Source organism: Hibiscus syriacus, unplaced genomic scaffold, assembly GCF_006381635.1.
Source record: "Hibiscus syriacus cultivar Baekdansim isolate YM2019G1 unplaced genomic scaffold, ASM638163v2 tig00111095_pilon, whole genome shotgun sequence".
Classification (NCBI taxonomy): Eukaryota; Viridiplantae; Streptophyta; class Magnoliopsida; order Malvales; family Malvaceae; genus Hibiscus; species Hibiscus syriacus.
The window spans coordinates 1,071,864-1,086,546 of record NW_024062980.1 but is presented as its reverse complement, the minus strand read 5'-3'; the positions used below and the strand labels follow the sequence as shown (position 1 = coordinate 1,086,546).

General features: G+C 31.8%; 1 pseudogene; it reads left to right on the top strand.

Annotated features, from left to right (window-relative positions):
* The first annotated feature begins 614 nt into the window (after nucleotides 1–614).
* Nucleotides 615–2,480, top strand: LOC120152709 (annotated as a pseudogene).
* The last annotated feature ends 12,203 nt before the right edge of the window (nucleotides 2,481–14,683 follow it).

Below are 14,683 nucleotides of genomic sequence, written 5' to 3'. Positions count from 1 at the left end.
ATTTATAAAATTGTTAATCAAATTGAAAAAACTCAGATTTTTAGTAATCTTGTGCAACCCCTAATTAAATGCGGCAAGAAAATTAATTTTTTGAGTTGATTCGAGTTTACGAAATTCAAGTCGAGTTGTTAAATTTTCGTTTAATTTAATTGTAAATATTTATAATGTTATGGTACTATTGATTTTAATTAAATGGTATTTAACCTTTATGATATCATATGTACTTATCAATATCTTTTTCATAGTGATTTACATATATGCAAAGTTGAGGGACTCAATTCAGACTTGAAAATCAATATACTAGTTACTAAAATTTTAATTATTCGAATTATATTTTATAACTCTCAAGTCAATTTATAAAATTGTTAATCAAATTGAAAAAATCAGATTTTTAGTCTAATCTTGTGCAACCCCTAATTAAATGCGGCAAGAAAAATGTATCTGTTAAAGTTTAAAAAATCTCGATAACTTAGTAATCAGTTTATAAATGTTATAGTTCAATACCGAAAATGTAAATATACCAAGAATTGGGTGACCCTTAATGCAGTTAACAAACGTAATATTAAAAAAATAAAAAACAAGGAAAACACCAAGATCGTCAATCGTATCCTCTAGCGGTAGTAACACAAAAATTGGAAGAGAAAAAAAAAGCAAAAAAAAAAAAAGATAAGAGAAGAAGATGGCCCATGGTGGCTTAGGTAAGCGGCGCGTGGTGGAGGGGAAGCGCGTAGGAAGAAGATCAAAAGGACCTGGTCTAGACAAGAAGCTAAAGCCAAAAGCCGTCTCTCTTAAGAACCAGATACGCTCCATTGAACGCATGCTGCGAAAGGTAGTCTTCAATCTTCATCTCAATAATAAAAAAAACAATTTCATTTTTGGGTTTTTAAGTTGTACAATGAATCCTATGAATTGCATTCATTCAAGGATCTTACTCCTGAAGTTAGAGAAGCTCAAGAAAATAAATTAGAAGGGCTTAAGAAGCAACAAGAAATCCATACTCGACTCGCTGTGGAACGGAAGATATTCTTGAGGGATCGAAAGATTAAGTTTTGGTAAAATCATATAATATCATTATCTTCTATTTGCTATCATTATTAGTTTAATTTGGAATGAATAATTCCTTTATAGTTACTTTAATTGTTATTGAAGAAAGAAGAAATCGAAAGACGGATAAGGCGGTTGGAGAAGCAGCAACGGACTTCATCTGGTCAGGCACAAGACATGGAGATTGCTGAACAGCTTTCTAATTTGAAAGAGGATCTTGAATATGTCAGGGTAAAGCTTGTAGCTGATGTAGTTCTTTTGAATTTGCATCTTGTTGATTAAAATTAGATGATAGGACTGTACTATGTTTTCTCGTAATTTACTTTTTGCTTAACCACTGGTGTCCAACACCTAAATCCAACGCAAATCGGACCTGAGTATTAGGTTATGGTCCTCCCAAGCTGGGGTAACATGAGGCTTTTGTTATTTAATTGACAAATTCATCATATATGCTAAATTATGGAAGGGTGATGCTTGGTATTTTGTTTTTGAAATTCGTTTTTCCCCAAGACTGAGAAATATGTATCATTATTTACGGGAGGTGATGATTCAGAAGTGATTGATAGGAGAAATAGATTGCGGAAGCAGATAAAACCAACTTAGTTGCTGCTGCTGCCAGTGGGAGAGACTTGGAAGGTACAATCTTTCTTCTCCATGGTATATAATGCTGTCTGAAGTGATTTATTATACTTGATTGCATGATATAATGTAACTAGCTCTTTTAGAATAAACGCGTTTCAATTGTGCCGAGACTAATTTTGCAAAGAAAACTCTTCTATGTGAATTTTGCATAGTAATCGGACTTGTTGAACCTTTTTTGAGTTTTTAGATCAAAACTGTGTATTAAGTTATGGATGCATCATATTTTCTCGTAATTTATGTTGTTTTACCGTTTAAGTTGTTCTTATTAACTTATTTGTCATATTCAAAAGGTGTCTTCTGTTTGGATTTTGCTTAACAGAGACAGGGAGTGAGGATGATGGACTGTTGGATTTGAGCGATGATGATTTCTTTTTGAGTGGAAGTTCCAGTGAAGAAGCTGATGCAGATGATGAATGGACAGAAAGTACAAGGTATATGTTTGCACCATGAGTTAAAGTGCTCAATTGAACTTTTCTTCTTATCTTGATGGGAAGGGAAGTACGGACGCAGATACTCCCTTCACAAATTATTTGTGCTTCATAGATGAAAGTGTTAGTTGATGGCGTTTTTGTTCCTTCATATTGTTAGTCACATTAGAACCAGAATAAGTTACAGATATGATACACTGATAAAACTAGCACTAAACTTCGTTTCACATGGACCCGACCCCTTCATTGTGGACCTGGAATCTGCAGTTGGCAGAAACAGTAGGTTCTATTTGTATTTAACTTCGGCCTTCCACAGTTTGTAGCTATGATACTTGGACTCGGGTGTGAGGTGTTTGATATGGTTATGTATCTGACACAACTGTCTTCAATATTATCTAACTTTTCCTTGTTTTTCGAGGGTCTGAGGGTCATAAGGACCCATATCTGAAAGTGTGTGTCAGACACGGGCACTTAAAGAAAAACTGCAAAATCAAGGTTCGGGTTTCATCTAGCCGAAACTCATTGTACGAGGAGATGAAATGCCTACATCTAGCAACACATCTAAAAGCAGAAGTGCTCTTCCTATAAGGAGGGGATCCTCCAATTCAAAGGCAGGAAACGGTAGTAACTTAAGTTCCATTCAGATGCTCGCAAACCACGTCGAAAGAGGAGACCAAAAAAAGAGAAAGCAACAGGTTTGTTGATTGTGATTATGATTTAATTTACTTTTTTTGTTTCAGATTTTCTTTTCCCCTGCCATGATTCACAAACTACTGGTATCCGAAAACATAGTTTCATGGTAGTGAAGATGGTATCAATAGTTAAAGCTGGGACAATTGTACTTCTTCCTTGTCGATGCTACTTCTACATCATGTGTGGGGACTATGTTGCTCTGGTTTTTCGCCAACTTATATTTGGACATGGATTTGGATATCATCTTATATAGACATTCAAAATACATGAAATCTGAGAAAAAATAGAACATATACCTATTTCAGTCATATAGCCCTGTCTAACACTTGATTGAGTTAGAGTAACGTAGCTAGCGGAAAATTTGTTCATGTAGTTGTTTGTATATGTTTGGCATGGACGTCGACTGAGCTAAAATGTCTTTACCCTGCCTAAGCCCTTGAGATAAATGAACAAACTGTACTTCCCTCAATGGGACGAAAATCGTATTTCTCACAGGATGTTGACAAAACCGGATTAAACCGGATTATATTCCAACTCGATCTTATATATATTCTATTTATATATTTTTTAATATTAAATTATTGTGATTCATCGTCGAAAGTGTTTTAATCCGAATCACCTGAACCAATTGATTGGACGGAAAGTGGAACTCGTATGCGGTTCGATATCTGGTTAACTTGGTTCGGGTTTTCAACATTTTCTAACAACCATTTATTTTTCCATTTCTTTGATTTATAGGTCAAATATGATTTTTTGTTTCTTTTTTCGAAATTATGTTTTGTAAAGTTTTGGTGTAATATGATCAATAGTTAACATACTTGGGGTTAAGAGATTTATGATGGGCCGGCTGCTGCCTCCAATTGAGATTTAAGAACTCTTTTGTAGTTAGGGTGGCATTCGATCGAATCAATAAATTTTTTTTGAGTTATTCGAGTTGACGAGTCTTATTTTACAATTTGAACTTAACTTGAAATTTTTTCAAGTCGAGTCGAGTTTATTTGAGTTTATGCTAATTTTATTATAAGGCTTAATAAAAAGTAATGCTCAAACTTTGTCTCGAAAAATATTTAGTGCTTAAATATTTTTTTCCTAAAATATGTGTCTATGTTTTCTCAGTTATATTTTTAAGTGTCTATTTTTTTAATTTTTTAATGATAAAAATATTATTTTTAATTGAAAAAGAAAAGGAAAAAAGGTTTAATTTATTTACAAAAACAGCCAAACTTTTTACTAAAACGATCGTCGGCCATCTTCGGTCGGGTTTTGATCATAATTGCATGGTGCCTTCAATGGTAGCAGCGGTGTGGCTTATTATGTCGAAATCGTCGGAATCATGAAGAACGGCGACGGTGGTTTAAAAACCGACGAACCTTTGAATGTTTTTCTACGACAAACAATGGTATGTTAAGACGAAAGGTCACGGGGGATTGATCGGTGGTCGATGCCGGTGTCGATGATAGTTGCGGTGATGGTCACCGTATGTCGGCATAGAAGGGGAAGGTGGGGAGGGGAGAAGGCATAGAGGGCTGTTGAGTGGGGTTTTTTTCTTTGAAAAAATTATTTTTTAAATAAATTCTCAAATTACCAAAACATGACACGTATTATTTAATGAGTGTTTTTTAATGGCGGGCACTTAAAATTATAATGTTAAAAACACGAAGCACTTATTTTAGTGAAAAATTATTTAGGCACTAAAATATTTTTCGAGACAATTTGGACACTTACTTTTGTATTAAGCCTTTTTATAATTATTTATAGTATTAGGTTAAAGATTGGTTTCAAGTTTTTGACTTTCTCTAACCATATGAGATATATATATTTCATATTCTTTTCATATTATATAATGTTATTTAATATATTAAATACAATATAAAATAATAAAATATATTCACAATATTATTATTATTATTCTTTAATTTGATAGTAAAATATTGATGAGAGTATAAAAGAGAAAATGAATTGATAAAGAATTTGCAAACAATTATAGTCAAAAGATCAAATTAAGTAAAATGCAATGTTAAGAGTCTAAATAGAAAATATAGTACATCTTTAGCAAATGATGTGGTATATGAGTATGTGGTTCAAATTTGGTAAAAAACAGACTTGAAATAAATGATGAATAAAAGAAATGAGAAAATTATGAAAAAATAAGGGATTAAATTGAAAAATAGAAAACTTGCTAAAAGTACGAACTGAAATTATATATGTATTCTATGACGGTTTAGGATCATGTCGTTCAAATTTGATTAAAAATATAATTAAAATGAAGGAGAAATTGAAAGAATAATAAAATTAAGAATTAAATCGTAAAATTGTCAAAATGTATAGTCAAATTTTTGGTTTTCCGAGTAATTTGAAATTTGAAATTTCAATTTGATTTGAACTCGAAAACTGAATTGATAATACGAGTTGACTTGAGTAACTCGACTCGAATAACTCAAAATTAAAAAAAAATTGATTTTTCGAGTTGAATCGAGTTTTGGTCATCCTTTTTGTAGTATTTTGTAATTATCCCCCAAATTCTTAGAATAGTTTCCTTTTGGTTTCACTGGAAACTAATTTAGTGTCTTATTTTTAATCTTTTTGTCCCTTCTTTTTTTTTATAGATTTTATATCATTTTTTTCATAAATATTTAATGGCCAAAAGAGTCTTTATTTGGATTGATTTAGGGGTGTAATGAGTTAGACTTGAATAAGGTTGTGTTAACGTGACTTGAATGAATAAGATTGTGTTAATGTATGTTTGTTTATTTGAAGTTGTTTATATTGGGTTTTGTGTTCGTTTAAATTTTTAATATTGTGTTCGTATGCATTTATTTATTTTTGAAGGTGTTCGTTCGGTCGTTTAACGTTCGTGAATATGTTGTTTACATGTTCATAAAAATGGTGAAATTATTTAACTAGCCTTAAGCTCCTTAGAAGTCACAGTTTGAACTCAAAAGTTCACTTTGTGTTCAATTTAGTCTTTATCTTCATTAGTATTTAAACTGTAAAAAATAAAAGAAAAAGAAGAATTGGATAAACAACCTTATAAATGAGTTAGTAAATGAGGTTGTTTGTGAATATAACGAATTGAATACACTCTTGTTTGTTTATTAAACACATAAAAATATTTTACAATCGTTTATTTGATTTAAGAGGGTCCTGATTCGATTTTAAATTTCTTTAACTTATCAAAAAAACTAATAAAAATATAATTATATGGAGAGTGAACAATAATTTTAAAATATCACATCAATATTGTTGTTGATTATCAAAAAAACTCAAAATGTAGCGTTAAGTACAATTTTGAAGAAAACAATTAATAATTAAATGACCAAACCAAAAATAAAATAATAGGTGAGTGTCTAAATAAATAATTTATTAATTTTTAATTATATATGAAACTACCTTTGTTTACTGTTAAGTGGTTCCAGTCTGGTCTACTGGTATTACTGGTCTTATAGTGTTTTTTTTTCTTTTTCTTTTCTGATTAAAGTAGGGGTGAGCGTTCGATCGAGTCGAGTCGAGTCAAAAAATTTTGAATTATTCGAGTTGAAGAGTTCTATTTTACAAGTCGGATTTGATTTGAAATTTTTTCGAGTCGAGTTGAGCTTATAACATTCGAGTCGAGTCGATTTTTTGAGTTTCCATTTAAATTTAATTGAAAATATTTGTAATATTATTTGATTTCAATTTAAGTGACTTTCTATAACCATATACATAATACAGACATATTTATTCATATTTTTTTCATATGTGATATACATATATTATACAAAATCCAATGACTCAACTCAAACTATAAAATAAATCTACTAATTATTAAAATTTTTGAGTTATTCGAATTGCATTTTACAACTCTATTTGAAGTTCAAAAAAATTTTAAGTCGATTCGAGTTTATGAAATTGCAACTCGAATCAATTCGAGTCGAAAAATTCAGTTTTTGAGTCAGGTTGAGTTTTTCTCACCCCTAGATTAAAGTATACAAATGGGTCACCGATTATAAGGCGTTGCTTTATTGAGTTCTAAGACTATTAAAAGTTACAAAATGTTCTTCCAACTATAGGGTGTTACTTTATTGAGTCCCCGATCTATTAAAAGTTACAAAATGATCAGTCGACTATAAATTACTATTTTTTTGAGTCCTCCAACTATTAAAAATTATAAAATGATCACTTGACTATTCATATATTCCAAACTCATCATTTTTCTTTAAAAAATTAACAACTCTATGTGTTAGACGTTAACTTAGACTGAGGTATGATAAATCTTATATGAAAATCTCAAACTACTATAAAGCTCAAACTACTATAGACTGACGTTAACCTATAGACGTTAAGTTTAGATGATTGTCAATTTTTTAACAAAAAAAGATAAATTTAAAACATATAATTAATCGAGTGATCATTATATAACTTTTAATATATTCTAATATAAATTATAGAAATCAATCTCTGAATGAGAAGATGATAAAGAAACAAATAAGAAAAATATTCTTTGGCGTCCCATCCAAAAATAATGATTGTAATAATATAATAAGTTATAAAAAGTAATTAATATCAGGTTTAAATAAAATAATGAAGACCTAATCAATTCAACTTTTGCATCGGCTATTTAATTCTGACAAAAACCCTAATGAAAGGTAACGCCGTTTACTTTTTTGTTTATTTGATAGACGAGGATATTAATTTTGTGTTAGTTGTTGATCATTGATGTTTTTTTTTTCATTTACTATTTTATATTATATATTATATATTATATATTATATTCTTTTTCTTTTTTAATTTTTAATAATTTTATTTGTATGACATGTTTTCCTCCGTTTTTGAATACCTTTTCAATCTTTTTATCGTCATTTGATCGTTCTATTTATTTATCTTTTATTATTGTTGGAGTTTTTTGAATTAATATTTTAATATAACAACTAAATTGTAAAATTGACTTTTGGACTTAATCGATTTTGTCAAAAATAATTCAAATTTCAAATTAAGTTGTAAATTTGTTTTAAATATTTTTCAACTTAGTCGAACATTTTAAAAGACTTATTCGATCATTTTTGCGCTATAACTTTGAGTTTCCAAGTTATTTGCTTCAAAGGATCAATCCTTTAACTAAAGGATCAATCCCCTTGAAAAGGATCAATCCCTTGAATTCTAGTATCAATGGATTGATTCCTTCACCAAAAAGATCGATCGATCCCTTTTCTTAAAAGATGGATCCCTTCTTACAACAATCAAATTATTTGAAAAATGACCGATCCCTTTCACCAAAGGAACGGTTCTTTATGCATTAAATGTTGTTTTTTGTTGTAGGTAAAAACTATAATGATCTTTAAGCAAAAGGATCGATTTCTCTCACCAAATGTATAAATTTAAGGTCAAAACATCCCAAAGAGAGTTAGAACGATATTGAACAAATATAACAACATCAAAGAAGTCCTATGTGTTTAATTTTCAATTTATTCTTTGTAACAAACTTGCGAGTTTTATTATTTAATTTGCTCATGTATGATTTAGGTGAGAGCTTATTATTTGCAAACACGGGTTTTCTTTTGTTTGCTAAATTTGTAACTTCTATTGTGGAGAGAGTGTAAACAAGATTTTGAGTATAAACCTTGTGAGTTATTGTAAGGTTACATATCATCCTCAAATGTTCGCAAATCTACTGTATTTGAGAAATCCTTAGTGTGTATGCTAAGGTATTGGATATATACTTGTTTTAGAAGTCGAACCACTCTAAAATCATTGTGCATATATTTTATCTTCGATTGTTTCCATCATGATTTTTAAAAAGACCAATTCACCCACCCTTTTGGAGTATTTTGGTTGATTGAAAGAGCTAATAGATTTGACGTCGCCTTAACTGATCAAGATAACATTTATTTATTATAATGATAATCTTCCATGCTTTAGATCATCGAATTGGATTTTGATATGCGGTTTACATGAGTAGACAGTCTTCTCTTATTGCTCGACTCTAATTTGCGGTTAGCTTGTATTCTTTCAGTAGTTTGATCTCCTTTTATGGTTCGTTGTCGATACAATCAAATCATTTCGTATTAATCTTTTGTTTGATTTTTTAACATCTTTTATATGGTCTTTGTATGATCTCAAATATTTAACTACTTTGTGTCAGCAATTATAGAAAAAAAAAAGTCCAATTATGTGTTTAGTTTTCGTTTGTGTTTGTAAGCATTTATTATAATTTTAGATATATCATCTTTTTAAATATAACTCATTGTTTCTGTCAAAAGAAAATAAAACAATGATTGTATTTTGAAACATAAAACAACTTATAACAAAATGAGACGAAAAAAAATTCTTTTGATTTCATTCTAAAAACTGGTTTTAGAAGATATAATACAACATTAATATTATTGTCATATCATATATATATAAATATAAATCGGGGTATTACATCATAGATAAAAAAAGAGGAAAATAACCTCAGTGACCAAAAATCCAGATAATACGATTTTGACCAACTTTTTTTGGATTTGCGAAAATGACCAACAAAATCGCAATGCGATCTCTATTCGCATTGCGATCTCCAGTATCGCAAATTCGCGTTGCATTTCGCGTTGCGATAGTTGAAAATCGCGTTGCGATAGTTGAAAATCGCGTTGCGATTTTCCATTTCGCGTTGCGATTTTCCATCTCGCGTTGCGATTTTTCCATTTTGCGTTGCGATAGTCTACAGTTGTTGCGATAGTTAAAAAAAAGATTTTGTTTCTTAAGAATTTCTCTAAAAAGATATCCGCGCGGACGTGTCGAAGACACGTATACCACAACCACGACCACGATTTTCAACTATCGCAACGCGAAATGGAAAATCACAACACTATTTCAACTATCGCAACGCGAAATGGAAATCGCAACGCAATTTTCAACTATCGCAACGCGAAATGGAAATCGCAACGCGATTTTCAACTATCGCAACGCGAAATAGAACACGAATTTGCGATTCTAGAGATCGCAATACGAATTAGAGATCGCATTGCGATTTGTTGGTCATTTTCGCAAATCCAAAAAAAGTTGGTCAAAATCGTATATTATCTGGGATTTTTGTCACTGAGGTTATTTTCTCTAAAAAAAATTCATAACGATTTTATTATCAGAGATATTAATGTTTTAAAGATGAAATTAGAATGTTCAAAAAATTGAATTTTAATATAAATAATCATATTTGAAAATAAATTAGATATTAAGAGTTTAATCAACATTTAAATGACGTTCATAATTTAAGATTGTGTGCGGAGCAATTATTAGCTCCAAATTCAATATTCTTCTCCGTCTGTTTATGCTTCAACGTTCAAGTTGCTACTAGAGACCAAAAGCTTAAGATATTCAGATTCCAGATAGGTTGTTTAATAATTAAACTAATTTTAAAAACGAAGTAGGATTTCTATAACTGGGGCGGCCAAGCATCGGACGCACCCATGAAACTTGAGCAGAAGATAAGTTCTGAAGCGCTCTTCTCGTCCCATCCTCGATTGGTCGTTGGTTTCATTATGGATGAAGCAGAAACCGGCAAAGGCGAAATACATTCACTAATCCAAGATATGGAGAAATCATGGGATGATGAGCTCCGACAAATGGTGCAAAGCCTCCCTAAAGAAGAAGCTTGGACCAGTGGTTTGAGACTTTATCTCTATCGAGGCTATTGGTGCTCACCTATGTTGCACTGATACAGATATGGGGACAGGCACGAGGACGGGAAACGGTAATTTTTAAAATTACAGGGTACGAGAACGATAAGGGTACGACATATAAATAATTTTAAATTATAAATATATATAAAAAATCATAAATAAAGTCAATATCAAGACTCAAACCACAATATTAAATTTAGAACAGTAAAATAATAAACAAACCACAATATTAAAATGTTAAATTTCAATATCCAAACCACTATTAACTCTAAAATAATAAAATCCATAATCAAATCATAATATTCAAGTGTCAAATCTTAAGACTCAAACTATAATATTAAGTCTAGAAAATATTAAACCTAAATCAAACATTGTTAACATCCTAATTTAACTCTAATTAAAATCCTAACATTTGAGAATTTTTTAAAATTATAAAATTGGTGTAACACCCTAATTTAAATATAATTAAAATCCTAACATTTGAGAATTTTTTTCTAAATCACTAAATTAATTTTGTGGTCAATGTGAAAATAATGAAAAAATTGTTTCCATATTCGAAAGACCTAGAAAGATCAGGGATCAACTGACAATTAGACCAAAAATTATTTAAATACTATTCTCACTCTCTTTCCCAACCCGCGCTTCCTTTTCTTTCTTACTTTCTTGTTTTCACAAAACCGCCCTCGCTCATTCATTACTCATCGCGCTGCCGCCGTTTGCAGCTTGTTGTAGTTAAAATTACCCCTGGGGACGTCCCCGAAACATTCCCAAATAAACTCTGACCGTCCCCGAATTCGATCAGCCGTACCCTGCCACCGTGGCGTCCTCGGTACGTACCCCAGCCTCCCCGCACTGTCCTCGTGCCGGAAACATATCGGGTACTTTAAACGGGACTCCTTTGCCGTCCCCCTGCTTCATAGGTGCTCACCTCTTGTTCTTAAACCTTCAATTTCTTTCCGGACACATTTCCAAGCATTCGATTCTGATGTTATCATCTCCACTATCTCAAACCTTCCAAGGTTGGACGGTTGGAGAAGCTTACCCATGAGAAAATGGAAAAACCAGGTTTAACATTTAAACTCTCCTCCAAAACTTGAGAGGATAATGTTTCTTCTTCATGATCATGGGCTTTGGTGTATGCATGTTGACTAAAATCTTTTTAAGTCCCATTTATCTGTTGTAATCTACATTGGAGTTTTTTTATTCACAAAAAGAATAAATTGCTTTGGATGATGGTTTTTGCGAATTTGAAATTGTAATTATATTATTGTCAAAAGGTTGTTCACAGCTTGGTAATATCTGCACATACTTCTGAAAATACAATTAAAATAGAAAACGTACAAAGCATAGAGTAAATAACACAAGAAAATGTTATGCACTTCGGACTTTGGATCAACCAAATTCTTACCTAGAGAACAATTGAAATTCGATTCACAAATAACTTTTGAGTTGGATAAAGTGTGTTAGTAGTGCAAATTTTGGGTCATCAATACCTAGAGAATAATTGAAGTGTGTTTGTCATTTGATAATTGCTATTTATTATTCTTATATAAGGTTACATACCCTATAATTTTAAAGCGTTCACAATTCGAGCACAACTTTGGAATGGTTTTTAAGTTTGAGTTAAGCCCTCAAGCATCAACTTTACTTGAGTCTCTCACTTGAAAACCAATTCACTAATTACTAAAAATTTAAGCCCCTCAAGCATCAATGTCTTCTCATCGATAGAGATAAGTTCGCCCCATTTCCTATTGTACTTTGTAGGTCTTTTACAAGACAATCATGCCGACGGCTTCAACATCACCTTCTCAGACCATTTTTCCAGCGAGTGTATATTGTTCTTCAAAACTTCATCCGTGCTCGTTTCATCTTAAAAAAATATTAGAACTACTAATCCACTTAATCTAATCATTTTGGGCCTTGAATTCCATCCATGTGCATCCTTTTTAGAAGATCTTTTATCTTCACGAAGCACTTGCACCATCTTACAAGATTATTTTTAAGAATCATCAACTTTTCCTCATCAATGGATCCTGCAATATGAATGATCCCCGGATGAAGTTTACCTTCCGCCCTACTTTTAACTTCATGCAGCTGCACATCACTAGTTCTATTTCCTCCAAAAAGCATTGTGTTTGAAACCTCGTTATATAGATTCAATTTTGTTACCGTGAATTTTAGAATCGTCTAGATAGCCAATGGATACGTTCATTTCTCTTTGCCGCTTCGATGACATGTTTGGAGAAAACAAAGAGTTGCTATCACTAGATGAAGCCTTTGAGAAATTGTCTTGGAATATGTGGGTTTGGACCATTTTTCGATCACGTATTGGGTTAACACTAGAAGGCAAGCCAAGAAAATTCCAGTTAGATATTTGGATGAATTTAGGGATGAAATTGAAATATTCAAAAGTTTGGAGGCTAATTTAGAAAGGGGCCTAGTTTAGGGATGAAATTAGAATTTGAAAAGTTTAAGGACTTATTTAAAATGAGAATTGTAATTTGGGGATGAAACTGAAACGTTCAAAAGTTTAAGAACCAATTTAAAATGAGAGCTAATTTAGGTACATATGATGCATTTAACACTTAATCTATATGAAACTATTGCTTGATACTAGGGATGACAATTTAACTCGGATTCGATGAGTTCCGACCTGACTCTATCTCAAAAAAAATATATTTTAAAATAAAAAATGGGTTCGAGTTGGGTCAGGTCGGATTAGGTTTGATGTGAAAGTTTTTGGGTTCGGGTTGGAATAGGGTCTAGAGTAAAAATATTTGACCCGACTGACTCAGATATTTTTATTATATAATTTAAGTTATTTGTAGAAAAATGTCATCCAATATATAATTGTGTTAAGGTTTCTTTCTTACATATCTCCCCTTCTCCCTTTGCAGCTGCAGCTAAGTGTCTTTTTTTTCTTTTTCTCTAAGATTTGTTCATGTCCTTCCTTAAATCTGATTTCTCGAGTAAATTTACGAGTCAAGATAGAAATTAGAGATTATTTGCTCATTGCTAAGTGCGTTGCTCGATCAAGCAACCATTTATCATCTAAAGAAGTAGCCACTTACCTGGAAATTTTTCCTCAAATCTCAATCTTAGACTTTTTATCTTCACCATACTTAGGCAAGCTAGATCGCTACAAGCTTGGATCTAAAAGGTGATTTCTCCCGACCCTTTCACAAATCCAAAAGCAGAGGGAGCCAACCCGTTTACAACTCCAGAGTGGGTTACGTTATGAAAATTTTGTTTTTGTTCAATCTTTTTTTTTTTACTTATTTTGGATCGGATCGATTTAAGATCGAATTTATATTTTATTTTCGGAGTCGGTTCGGATCGGGTTAAACAATATTAAAGTCGGCGTCGAGTCGAAGTAAGATTATTGTTTCAATGTCTGAGGTCGGAGTTAGAGCAAGTAAAAACCCGACCCGACCCAACCCATACATGGTAACTCAAGACAAATAAGAATCTCAATTTGATTGAAATTTCATTAGAATAATTTTTAAGATGAGAGATTTTTGAATTACTTGAAGATATCAACTCAATTGAATAAAACGAACCACCACCATGTGAGGAAAACATCAATACTAGAGAGACGTATCCATGATAGTAGTCTTAACTGGGTGACACATATGCTAAACTCAACTCTAATAAACAACAAGAAAGAAGTGACCTCCGTGATAAAATAATTGTTGTTAATCATTAAGGACTCAGCTTCGAGTACTATAGATATAAGGGGTGTGAACCTTTAATATCAAAGGGTTAAAAGTAATCTTTTAACAAATGCAGTTATCTTTGAACGTATATTGTCTTATACTTGCCTAGATTACTAAAAAAAAAAGCTCCAACCTTTTGTAAACCGATTTGCTGCTATTACCCTGCAATGGCAAGAGCTTCAAAGCAATCCCCATGGCTATAAGCAGAATCCCAGTCCCGTGCTGTTCAGTCAACGGCTTTGTGAATTCAAGTAGGACAGTAATAAGTCACTGCCTTCCTTGCGGGTGTCACCATTGCTGTGGTGGCTGCACCAAAAATGACAATCAGAGAAATGACCAATATCTGTCCGATAAACGTGGCCATTGCTTCAAACACTAAAACGCCATACATAAAATGCTGCTCAAAACAAGAAAACAGAATCCTTTTTGGATAGCTTTTAGAATAGACAATTTCTTGTTTCCTTCTCTTTTCCTCATTTTTACTACCCTTTTTACATTCAATGTTTTGTAATGGATATCTTGTCAT